At 38.8% G+C, this 13752-nt stretch overlaps 1 protein-coding gene across 1 annotated transcript in view; it reads left to right on the top strand.

Annotated features, from left to right (window-relative positions):
* Nucleotides 1-205: 205 nt before the first annotated feature.
* LOC309819869 (palladin-like) overlaps nucleotides 206-13752 on the top strand; it is a gene marked incomplete at its 3' end in the record, with an annotated part of 28070 nt that continues 14523 nt past the window's right edge. The window contains exon 1 of the mRNA XM_082650323.1: nucleotides 206-244. The remainder of the gene's footprint in view (nucleotides 245-13752) is intronic.

Consider the following 13752-nt stretch of genomic DNA (forward strand, 5'->3'; position numbering starts at 1 on the left):
GCAAGGCTGTGCACTCCCCAAGTGTCATTAATACAAAGTTGGGGCTGCACCAAATACAGTGGAATAGATAGACCCTTCCCCAGTCCTTCCAGTTGATACCCTAGCCTCTTTGCCGACAGCTGTCGTTACAGTTTATGCCCCTCCTTGACAGACAACAGGGATCTACCTCAAACAAACCCAGCCCTGAGGGGCTCTTCCTGTGAGGACAACAGGAGAAGAAAAGCACACAGACAACGTGGAGGCTGTGAGTACCTTTGAAACCAAGGTTGCTGTCTGGGTTTTCTCATATCATAGTGATCCTATAGATGAGGAAAATCAAATATTTCTAATTCCTTGGGCTCAGGACAGAGAATACAATCCAGATGCTTTTAGTTTATAGGAAGTCAGTACAGTGACTTCCCACCTCTACTCACAGGACCAAATATATTCACTCACTCACTCACTCACTCACACAGTCATCAATATACACTTACCTAATGTCTATTATTAAAGCACTAAGAAAAATGCAAGAAGGGGTTCGAAGATATATTGGAATTCAGCATTTCCTGGCTCCAAACATCTGGAGCTGCTAAAGTCCCTGCACTTCCCAGCACTCCTCTTGGTCAGATGTACCTTCTGAGTGCCAAGGTGCAGGTGTAGCATACTAGAGAAAGAGCAGCCCTTCCATTGTTTCAATGTTACATGGTCCTTGACTCTACATCGGGGAAGCCAGACAGAATTTGAAGAAAGGACTGCAAAAATACTGCTGGTGACTTTAAGACTGGAAATGACAACTTGCCGGGAAAGATGAAGAGAGGTTGTACTGATATAGCCAGAAGGAAAGGAAGAAGGTTGTGTAGAGGAAACAAACAAACAAAAAAAGAGTAATGAAAGGAGGACAGTGAATAGTTGGTCTCTACAAGGGATGCCACCTTTTATAGCTCAGCTCAAAAAGTCCAGAGTCAACACCTACCTGTAAAGGCTCCCTGGAGGCAGCTTAACTAAAATGTGTATAATGTACATTATGCTAAATGCAGGGAAATGGGTAGATACACAATGAGCATTACTGAATACCTATTTCATCTCTCCTTCCAGCCCACAGATTTAGTCAAAAACCTAAGGAAACCCAAGGAATTTGTTTTTGTGTACTGGGTCTGTGGTTGATTTTTTTCTCTCACTTCTCTGCCATATTTTCCAAGTTTTCTAAAATGAAAATGCATTTTTATAGAAACATTTAAATAAATTATTTTATAAAAATAGAACAAACCTCCAGACTTGGAGAGAGGGCCCTGGGTCAGACTGCACATTGCTTAGTGGACCAAGACATTCCAGAGCTCCCAGGGCTCTTAACACCAATTGTTGTCAACATCTGAATCTGTTGGGTTTTCTAAGTTCAGCAGTTAAGAAGAGGATAATAACATCTGCCTTCCTTAAAGACTTGTTCTGAAGGTCACAAGATAAATGTGTGAAAGCGTTTTGTGAGTATCAAGTACTGAATCAGTGTGACACAGTATTATTCCAGTTAAAGGCAACTTTCTATAAAATGAAAAGAGGGTAGGGATAAATATAAAGAAGGTAGTGATTTATATGAATTTCCCCTCCATCTGAGTTCAAACGAAATCCACAGAGTAATTCTGACTGGCAAAGGCTCTCTGCTCAGGACATCCAAAGCAACAACAGAAACAGAAATTCAGCAATAAGAATATTTCTTTACTCCATATCAGGTGACTTGGATGATTGTGAAGTCTTCAAGTCCTAGAAATGAATACCTGAGAGGTCTTACCACTTTTCTAACTCCGGTGGACTCTGACCACTTGGGGGAAACACTGAAACCCAACTGACATGGAAAAGACCTAGCAAAATTATATTTAAATTATATTTGTTTCGAGTTCTCACCTGCATGTATTTAGCTCTCTCCCACAGGAGCTGGAGGGACTAATTAATTGAGTCTGACAAGAAGCAACAAGTACAGGGCTACAGACTTTTACTAACACTAGTCCATGGCCAAATATGTTTCTCATTCTGGCTCCTATTTGCGGTGTGCATTAGAATAGATGATGTCAACACCAGACGAGAAGACAAGTTATCTCAATACTCAACCCCTGGCAGGAGAATTTGTGCCCTGATTTATTTTTAGTGCTTTTCTACCTTAGTAATCCAGTCAGCTGAAGAAAAGCTAGCAACCAGACTGTTCTCTGAGCTCACCATCCTTATTTATCCCTTAGCAACTAGCAAGACATTCAGTCACCTGGGGGAGAATCTACTAGGAGTTTGGGGTCCCATCATTTGCAAATTTTTAGAGGCCACAGAGGATTATTATCCTAACCAAAGTGGAAATGTGGGCTTCACTATTTCATTGGTAGCAACTTTTTACTCAAAAGAGAAAGACAAAGAAAGAGAGGTTCCTAACAAAAACAGGTATGTATAGCCTATCGCTTTTATCAGCAGGGTGGAAGATGGGATGAAAAGCAAGAATTGTGCTTTACCTTTTATGAAATGTTCGAACTTAAACTAGAGCACACATTATTCTCCTTATCTTAAGCTTCAAACTGGACTGCTACTAGGAGTTCGCAATGAATAAGTGCCTGTTCACCAAGATGCAGAAAGGGAAGATTAATCAATACTTTCCATGTTTTTGTATTTGGATTTAACCCCAAATATTTAACTTTATTTCAATCTTATACAGCTTGTGAGGACAGATTTATCCAACACCAGCTGTCCTCATATTTAAAAGCTGCTCCACAAAGATAAAATTAGAATCAAGGGAGGATCATATTCCTCAGCAAGAATTCTGCTCTATGCCCCACTGATGCCCTGAGCCACAAATGACAAACCAAATACCAGCATTATTGTTGTTTTTCTTGGACATTTCCTAAGAAGCTACAGTGTGGTAGAAACAGTCTACACTGCACAAAAAAGGCATGAGTCCTAAACTCAGAATTGTACCCATGGGTATATATAAATTTATTCCCAAGGTTATTTCTCAGCAAAGTGGGAGGAAGGCATGTACTGTTTTGACAGAGCAGGGAGTGAAGTCAACTATCACACATACCCCCGCCCCTTTTTTTTCTGGAGCTTTCCACTCCAGGAATTTTCCAAACTTGTATGAGGCTCAAATTAGACTGAAGTCTGGGGAAGATACTACTGTTCATTAAATCAAATAGAAAGACCAAATGTCATCACCTTGATATTAAATATTTGGTGTGACAATATATTGTGTAAAAAAAAAACAGAAAGAAAAATCATCTCAAGATTCTAAAAGACTATTAAATATTTTCTTTGAATGATGTCTAATTGTAAAAGTATAGCTGCAAAAATACATCGCTAATGTTCTATGTGCAGTTTGGAAGATCATATTTCTCAACAGGCATTTTACAAGAGCAGAAAGCAAAAGTGACCAATAAACACACAAAAGATGTACAACCTCATTCCAGATTAAAGAAATGCAAGTCTACAAAACAATGAGATGCCCAATTATGAGGATTACAAGGAAGTGATTCTCAAATAATTATTGAGAATGTACCATTTTACAAAAGGGCCATGTGGCCATAACTATTAAACTTCAAAATGCATATGCTTTTTTCCGCTGTAATTCCACTGCTATAAATATACTTTAAAAAGCATGCAAAGGTGTATTTATAAAGATGCTCACTTAAGTATTGTTTTTAACAACCCAGATATTTTTCAATAGGGAACTGATTAACTATTATAAACCATATAAAAATTCTATGTAGGAATTTAGAAGAAAAGATTAGATTTTTATGTGCTATTATCAAATAATGACCCAGATATATTAAGTGGAAAGGCAAGATGTAGAATAATATAAATAGTATGATTACATTTATGAAAAAAGAAAATTAAATTATATATATAGCTATATATATGATTAAATATCAGAAAGAATATTAAAAATTGTTAATAACAGAAATTAGAGACTAGAAAGGGTCAGTTTTAATTTTTATTTTTTATTGAAGTAAGTTGATTTACAATGTTTCAGGTTTACAGCAAGGTGATTCAGTTTCTTTTTCAGATTCTTTTTCATTATAGGTCAGTATAAGATACTGAATATAGTTCCCTGTGCTATATAGTAGGTCCTTGTTGTTTATCTATTTTATATATAATAGTGTGTATCTGTTAATTCCAAATTCCAAATTTAGCCCTCCCCCCCACTTTCCCCCTTGATAACCATAAGTTTGTTCCCTATGTCTGTGAGTCTATTTCTGTTTTGTAAATAAATTCATTTGGATCATTATTTTAGATTCCACATATAAGTGGTATCACCTGATATTTCTCTTTCTGTATCTGACTTACTTCACTTAGTATGATAATCTGTAGATCCATCCATGTTGCCGAAAATGGCATTATTTCATTCTTTTATAGCTGAGTAATATTTCATTGTGTGTGTGTGTGTGTGTGTGTGTGTGTGTGTATCACATCTTCTTTATCCATTCCTCTGTTGACAGACATTTAGGTTACTTCCATGTCTTGGCTATTGTAAGTAGTGCTGCTATGAACACTGGAGTGCATGTATCTTTTCAAATTAGAGTTTTCATCTTTTCCAGATGTGTGCCCAGGAGTGGCATTACTGGATCATACGGTAGTTCTATTTTTAGTTTAAGAAACCTCCATACGTTCTCCATAATGGCTACACCAATTTACATTCCCACCAACAGTGTAGGAGGGTTCCCTTTTCTCCACACCCTCTCCAGAATTTATTATCTGTAGACTTTTTGATGATGGCCATTCTAACTGGTGTGAGGTGATACCTTATTGTGGTTTTGATTTGCATTTCTCTAATAATTAGCAATGTTGAGCATCTTTTCATGTGCCTTTGGCCATCTGAGTATCTTCTTTGGAGAAATGTCTATTTAGATCTTCTGCCCATTTTTTGATTGGGTTGTTTGTTTTTTATATTGAGCTGTATGAGCTGTTGGTATATTTTGGACTATTAATCCCTTGTCAGTCACATCATTTGCAAGTATTTTCTCCCATTCTGTAGGTTGTCTTTTCGTTTTGTTATGGTTTCCTTTGCTGTGCCAAGGCTTATAAGTTTGATTAGGTCCCATTTGTTTATTTTTGGTTTTGTTTCCATTACTCTAGGAGACGGATCCAAAAAAAATATTGCTGAGATATATGTCAAAGAGCAACCTGCCTATGTTTTCCTCTAGAAGTTTTATAGTGTCCAGTCTTACATTTAGGTCTTTGATCCATTTTGAGTTTATTTTTGTATATGGTATTAGAGAATGTTCCAACTTCATTCTTTTACATGTAGCTATCCAGTTTTCCCAGCACCAATTATTGAAGAGACTGTCTTTTCTTCACTGTATATTCTTGCCTTCTTTTTCGTAGACTAATTGACCATATGTGTGTGGATTTTTTCTGGGCTTTCTATCCTGTTCCATTGATCTATGTGTCTGTTTTTGTGCCAGTGCCATACTGTTTTGATTACTGTAGCTTTTTAGTATAGTCTGAAGTCAGGGAGCATGATTCCTCCAGCTCCATTCTTTCTCAAGATTGTTTCAGCTCTTTGGAGTCTTTTGTTTTTCTACACAAATTTAAAAATATTTTTGTTCCAGTTCTGTGAAAAATGCCATTGGTAATTTGATAGGGATTGCACTGAATCTATAGACTGCCTTGGGTAGTATGGTCATTTTAACAATATTGATCCTTCCAATCCATGAACACGGTATATCTTTCCATCTGTTTGTATGGTCATCAGTTTCTTTCATCAGCGTCTTACAGTTTTCAGAGTGCAGGTCTTCTGCCTCCTTAGGTAGGTTTATTCCTAGATATTTTACCCTTTTTGATGCAATGGTAAATGGGATTGTTTCCTTAATTTCTCTTTCTGATATCTCATTGTTAGAGTACAGAAATGCAACAGATTTCTGTATATTAATTTTGTGTTCAGCAACTTCACCGAATTCATTCATGAGTAGTTTTCTGGTGGTGCCTTTAGGATTTTCTATGTATAGTATCATGTCATCTGCAAACAGTGACAGTTTTACTTCTTCCTTTCCAATTTGGATTCCTTTTATTTCCTTTTCTTCTCTGATTGCTGTGGCTAGGACTTCCAAAACTATGTTGAATAAAAGTGTCAAGAGTGGGAATCCTTGTCTTGTTCCTGATCTTAGAGGGAATTCTTTCAGCTTTTTACTACTGAGTATGATGTTAGCTCTGGGTTTGTCATATATGGTCTTTATTATGTTGAGGTAGGCCCTCTATGCCCAGTTTCTGGAGAGTTTCTATCATAAATAGATGTTGAATTTTCTCAAAAGCTTTTTCTCCATCTAATGAGATGATCATATGGTTTTTATTCTTCAATTTGTTAATGTGGTGTATCCCATTGATTGATTTGCAGATATTGAGAAATCCTCACATCCCTGGGATAAATCCCACTTGATTATCATGTACAATCCTTTTAATACATTGTTGGAATTGATTTGCTAGTATTTTGTTGAGGATTTTCGCATCTATGTTCATCAGTGATATTGGCCTGTAATTTTCTGTTTTTCTGATATCTTTGCCTGGTTTTGTTATCGGGGTGATGGCAGCCTCACAGAATGAGTTTGGAAGTGTTTCTTCCTCTGCAATTTTTTGGAACAGTTTCAGAAGGACAGGTATTAACTCTTTTCTAAATGTTTGGTAGAATTCACCTGTAAAGCCATCTGATCCTGGACTTACATTTGCTGGGAATTTTTAAATTACTGATTCAATTCCAGTACTGGTAATTGGCCTGTTCATATTTTCTATTTCTTCGTGGTTCGGTCTTGGGACATTGCACCTTTCTAAGAATTTGTCCATTTCTTCTAGATTGTCCATTTGATTGGCATATAGTTGCTCATAGCAGTCTTTTATGTTCCTTTGTATTTCTGTGGTGTCAGTTATAACTTCTTTTTAATTTCTGATTTTATTGATTTGGGCCTAATGAGTCTCACTAAAGGTTTATCAGTTTTGTTTATATTTTCAAAGAACCAGCTTTTAGTTTCATTGATCTTTTCTATTGTTTTTTTAGTCTCTATTTCATTTATTTCTGCTCTGATCTTTATTTTATTTTATTATTTTTTTTAATTTTTGGCTGCATTGGGTCTTCACTGCTGCATGCAGGCTTTCTCTAGTTGCGGTGAGCGGGGGCTACTCTTCATTGCGGTGCATGGGCTTCAGTAGTTGTGGCTCGCAGGCTCCAGAGCACAGGCTCAGTAGTTGTGGCACATGGGCTTCGTTGCTCCGTGGCATGTGAGATCTTCGTGGACCAGGGCTCGAACCCGTGTCCCCTGCAGTGGCAGGCGGATTCTTAACCACTGTGCCACCAGGGAAGTCCCTCTGATCTTTATGAGTTCTTTCCTTCTAATAACTTTGGGTCTTGTTAGTTCTTCTTTCTCTAGTTGCTTTAGGAGGAAAGGATTAACTTTTATTTTTCACTTTATACCTTCCGTACTCTGCATTTTTAGAATTTTTGCCCTAAGCATCTATAACTTTTTAAAATCTTTTGGCACTCACAAGTTTGTTTCAATTTTCTGGAAGATTCAGTTGCACAGAACATCCCAAGTTCCTAAAAATACATTATGAATCAAAGAATTAAATTATACTCAGGATAGTTTTAGTGCTGACTGTATTTTACGGTACTCTACTTCTCTAAAATTTGGTTATTCCTATAGCTTGGTAGAACTGGCCAGAATTCCAAGGGATTGGCAGGGATCTCTTGGAATCTGGGCAGAGAAAAGAGATTTATGATCCAAACAACTTCCAGCCCCCAAACCCAGGGTCAGTCTTTAAGCAGGTAGCTTCCTTATTGCCAATCTTCTCCTCTCTTTTCTGCAAGTTTCCTCACCTGGCATTAAGGGCCAGGAGTTGAGTCTCTGCTACTTGATACCTAATACGAAACTTCTACCCCATATGTTCTGTACATGATGACAAATAAATCTCCCTTAAGTCCTATCAGGTCACTCTATACCCAGTACAGACCTGCAATGATTCCTTAACCCATATCATCTAAAACCTTACCCTGGCATTCAAAGCTCCTGGAGATTTGATCCTAACCAATCTTTCCAACTTTCTGTCTCTGTTAAAATGACTTATTTGTATTTCCTATGCATGCCTCACATTTTAACCAATGTTAAGACACTTTGCCATGCTATTTGTCAAAGTGTGGTCTGTGGACCAACAGCATCAGTTTTATCTGGGAGCTTGTGGGAAAAGCATGATCTCAGGCTCCCACCCAGACCTACTTAATTAGAATCTGCATTTTAACGAGATTTTCAGGTGCTGCGTATGTACATTAAATTTTGAGAACCACTGTAAAACTATTAAGTGTCTTTCTTTTTTTTTATTAGCTTTTTAAAATATTTATTTATTTATTTTTGGCTGTGTTGGGTCTTCATTGCTGTGCACAGGCATTTTCTAGTTGTGGCAAACGGGGGTTACTCTTCCTTGCAGTGCGCAGGCTTCTCATTGTGGTGGTTTCTCTTGTTGCAGAGCACGGGCTCTAGGAGCAGGGGCTTCAGTAGTTGTGGCACGTGGGCTCAGTACTTGTGGCTCGTGGGCTCTAGAGCGCAGGCTCAGTAGTTGCGGCACACAGGCTTACTTGCTCCGCAGCATGTGGGATCTTCCTGGACCAGGGCTCGAACCCGTGTCCCCTGCGTTAGCAGGCAGATTCTTAACCACTGCGCCACTAGGGAAGCCCTCAAGTGCTTTGCTGTGGTGCCTGAGGGACTATTATCATCATTATTTATTTCCCTGTAGAATATGTAAGCACCTAGAAAGCAAAGGGTTATCCAAATTATGTGCCTAAGATATGCTGTCCAGCCCTCAGAAACAAAGGACTACACTGAGCAGATACTCACTAAATATCTATGGATCGACTAATTTGGTTTCAGTTCTGCAGCTAAAAAAGTAACTAGAATCACCATCCTTCACTCTGTTGTCTGACAAACCAGACCCAACATAGACAACGTATGCACACAAACACACAAGGACATACACACACAGGGTCTTTTATAAACAGGATTTTTCACGGGAGAGGAAACTGCAGAAGAAAGGCATGTTAAAGCCTGACATGAATATCAAAATTGTTTCGAGATCAACTAGACAGTCACTGTAAGTCCCCTTTAAACTAAAACTGAGGGGCTAGATTTACTTGATGGACTCCAAGGTCATATGGAGCTCTAAGAGTCCATGATTCTATGATTCCAAGGGACATCACTTTTGTACTGTCCCAGAAGCTACTGTAGGGACCAGGGACAGCCCTGAGATTAAGTTTGACACTGCAAAGCCTGACTTCCTCTCTCAGTCCTCTCTAAGCCCCAGCTTCTCTATTACCTCCTCGAAAAGCTCCTGCTCTACACGTGTGTCTACTATCCTAACACTTCCATCTCCTGGCACTTCCAACTGCCCTTGCCTCTACGAGCTTGTCACTGTCACACTTCTCTCTCCTACTCTGTATTCAGCTTCTTGGTCTCTCACGCAGTTCAACATTGCCAAGGTGACAATGAGCTAATTAAACTGTGCTAAAAGAAGAAAGTTAGGGAAGAAAGATGTCCTGATAAGCTGTCCTAATTACCCTTGCCCACTCCCCTTGTGTATTCTTTGGTAACTTTATTTTTTTTAATTTATTTTTTATTGAAGTATAGTTGAATTACAATGTTGTATTAATTACTGCAGTATAGCAAAGGACTCAGATATACATATATATACCTTCTTTTTCATATTCTTTTCCATTATGGTGAATCGCAGGATATTGAATATAGATCCCTATGCTATACAGTAGGACCTTGTTTATCCATTCTATATATACCAGTTTGCATCAGCTAATCCCAAACTCCAAATCCAACCCTCTCTCACCCCTCTCCCCCTTAGCAACCACCAGTCTATTCTCTATGTCCCTGATTCTGTTTCTGTTTCATAGATAGGTTAATTTGTGTCATATTTTAAATTCCACCCATAAGTGATATAATATGGTATTTGTCTTTCTCTTTCTGACTTACTTCACTTAGTGTGATCATCTCTACTTGCATCTATGTTGCTGCAAATGGCATTATTTTGTTCCTTTTTATGGCTGAGTAGTATTCCACTATATATATGTACCTCATCTTCTTTATCCATTGTATCTTTCGATGGACATTTAGGTTGTTTCCATGTCTTGGCTATTATAAATAGTGCTGCTATGAAGACAGGGGTGCATGTATCTTTTTTAATTATACTTTTGGGCTTCCCTGGTGGCGCAGTGGTTAAGAATCTGCCTGCCAGCTCAAGGGATACGGGTTCAATCCCCAGTCTGGGAAGATCTCACATGCCGCAGAGCAACTAAGCTCGTGCACCACAGCTACTGAGCCTGCACTCTAGAGTGCTCAAGCCACAATTACTGAAGCCCGTGTGCCTAGAGCCTGTGCTCCGCAACAAGAGAAGCCACTGCAATGAGAAGCCCGTGCACCACAACAAAGGGTAGCCCCTGCTTGCCGCAACCAGAGAAGAGCCTGCGCACAGCAACGAAGACCCAATGCAGCCAAAAATAAAATAAATTAAAAATAAAAATTATAGTTTTGTCTGGATATATGCCCAGGAGTGGGATTGCTGGAGCATATGGTAATTCTATTTTCAGTTTTCTGAGGAACCTCCATACTGTTTTCCACAGTTGGCTGCACCAATTTACATTCCAACAGTGTAGGAGGGTTCCCTCTTCTCCACTCCGCCTCCAGCATTTATTATTTGTAGACTTTTTAATGAAGGCCATTCTGACCAGCATGAGGTGGTACCTCATTGTAGTTTTGATTTGCATTTCTCTAATAATTAGCAATGTTGAGTATCTTTTCATGTGCCTATTGGCCATCTGTATTTCTTCTTTGGAGAAATGTCTCTTTAAGTCTTCTGCCCATTTTTCGATTGGGTTGCTTGTTTTTTTGTTGTCGAGTTGTATGAGCTGTTAGTATATTTTGGAAATTAAGCCCTGTCAGTCGCACTGTTTGCAAATATTTTTGGCAACTTTCTTGAGAGAAATGAAGTGGGGTATCATTACACCATATTCTGTAGTGAGGGGGGCTGGACCTAGTAAGAATTTGCCCTTTGGGACTCAATATTTTAATTTACTGAACACATTTTCAGTTCTGCCTCTCCCAAGCTCTCTGATACGGGTCTTTGGAGCTTTAACCCAAAGCTATTTCATATCCCCAAAATGGGATCAATATAGTCACCACACATCTCTCTCACACTTTGCAAACAGCTTTTTACACACTGTCCAGTTTGATTTAGCTCAACACCACATCTAATTTCTTACACATCTAAGCAATAAAGAGAGACCACTGTCAGAATTAAGTTTCTGACCCAGTGTCCTGTATATGAGAAGATTATTAATGGACATCTCTGTTCATATCCTTATAAGGTCCCTCCTAAACCCAAAGCTTTAGAGCTACAGTAAGCAAGACAGTGGGGTATTAGAAGAGGGACAGAAACACAGAACAGAAGACAGAATCAAGAAATAGATCCATACAAGAGTAACTAACTGAATTTTGACAAAGGCTAGGCTTTTCATTGGAATTTAGATCCCCTTTCCTCCCATTTCCTAAGGAGTACACAGGTCAAGAAGTATATTTCTTATAGTAGAAGTTAAAAGCCCTCTGCTCTAGATATGGACTGTGCAGATTTTATTCCTGGCTTCACCACTTACCAGCTATGTGTGTTTGGGCAATTTGTATAACCTCTCTAAGCTTATGTTTCCTTATTTGTAAAATGAGAACAATAATATCTCTGTAGCTTGGGGGTTTTATGGGAGTGAATGAGATAATGCATACAAAGTGATTAGTACAGGGCTGGTGATTAACCTCATTTTAAGTTTTTAAAATCAAGCTCAGAGAGGATCATTGTACGTGATCTTTCTTTTTTTTTTTAATCTGCGAAGCCTGCTTAATGCTACAGATTCCCCTCTCTAGGACTCTTCTAGTTACACATAGCTCTAGCACATGCCACTGTCCATGTGCTGGGTAACCTGACTCCCAGCTAATGACAGTATGTGGTCTTAGCTGTCCTTGTGCACATAGCATTCCTCTGGGCAATAACTCTGTATGTGTGTGAGGAGGACAAACAGAAATGGAACAGCCTCTTTTAAAAATCGAGCATGATCTTATAACATAGAAACTTATGTACTTAAGCCAGTAGCATCAAAAAGGACAAACATCCTCTTTCTATTTTAGGCTAAATATCAAAGGAAATAAAAATTCTAGGGTTAAATATCAGTCTCTTCTGAATTTAGCAGGATGTGAAAGACATTAGAAGGAATCTAATCTCCCCCACCTCTAAGATGACTTGACAACTGGCTTGTCTGCTTCAGAGTGTCACCACTGGAGAGGGTGTCATTTGTGTTAAAATAATGGCTCTTCCTGTTTAAAGACAAATGGAGGACTGGAATGTCTTCATGGAGAAATCTGTGTCTTTGTCTGAACCAGTCTATCAGAGGATTGGTATAAAACAAGTCAGTACTGATGTGGCCTTGAGGGTGTGATAACTTTGGAGGGCTACATCTAAAGGAAGAAATCACTATAAAGTGTGTGCAAGAAAGGGCTGCAGGGCTGAGGAGAGTTTGCAAAATACAAACTTTGTCAACTTGCCAAAAGTTGGACTGAAAGTTGCTGACTGTTTCCAAGACAGTAAGACTCTTAACTCGAGGCAACTTTTCTCCTAACATCTCTGACCAGCAGTCACTGCAGGTGCTGGAAAATGAGACCAGAAGTGTTGCAGATTATTCTTCTGGAGTCTAGGTCTCTGCCACCACTGCTCCTTTGCCCCAGAGCTGGTTTGGTTTCAGTATTTTATCCTCAAATAAGAAAAAAAATATCTTAAACCCGATCTTTCACTAAACTTGAAAGTTTTCTAACAAAACAAAGTACAAAGTGGCTTGCCATATAATTCAAACCAAACATCTGTTTATCTTAGTATTTGAGCCCTAAGGTCTGAATTTATTGTATAGAAGGACTCTACAAACTGAGTCTTTTAAAGCTAGTTCCTGTACTGCCATAAATGAGGGTCCAAGAAATAACAACAAAACAAAGTGGGGAAAGTTTTTCTTTAAAAGAGAGAGAGATTCTTAGAACACTTGCTCTTAGAGCCTTAAGCCTGCATGTAAGAAATCCAATTACCCTGAGGTCACCATGCTGTGAAAAGCCCAAGCCATATGGAAAGGCCCTGGAGGAAGAGACATCACATGGAAAGAGAGAGAGAGAGAGAGAGGCCAAGTAGCACCAACGTGCCGCACTTGTGAGTGAAGAAACCATCTTGGATTATTGCACTCTCTAGGCCCAGCTGCCCCAGTTGAAAACACATGGATCGGAAATGAACTGCCCAGCTAATGCTTCTTGAATTCCTGACCTAAAACATCAAGTAACAGTAGAAAGATCATATGCCCCAAAGAGCCCCTCAGTGAGCAAGAGTTTCAAGATATGTCCCAGTCATTTCCAAGCCTACTAGGATCTTAGCATCAGGGGGAGGAAGTAGTGACATTCCTAACTCATGATCAGGCATCATATCCTTTGATGGAGAAGCAGTCTGAGAAAGGCCATGAACAATGTGGACCTTGACAATAGGAAAACAAGTATGGTATAGGTTCAGCCACAGAGATATCCAAATAGAAATCTGTATGCTAGTTAGAGCATAATAGTTATCCTTTAAAACAGCTTTATATCAAAACACCATTTAGCTACTGGAGAAACCATGAGAACCAGGACAGTGAGTATTTAACATGGAAAGACATAATTGATAATCTCCTTGGCACTGTATAAAATCAAGAAATTT

Source organism: Grampus griseus (genome assembly GCF_964374135.1).
Source record: "Grampus griseus genome assembly, chromosome: 3".
NCBI classification, from domain to species: domain Eukaryota; kingdom Metazoa; phylum Chordata; class Mammalia; order Artiodactyla; family Delphinidae; genus Grampus; species Grampus griseus.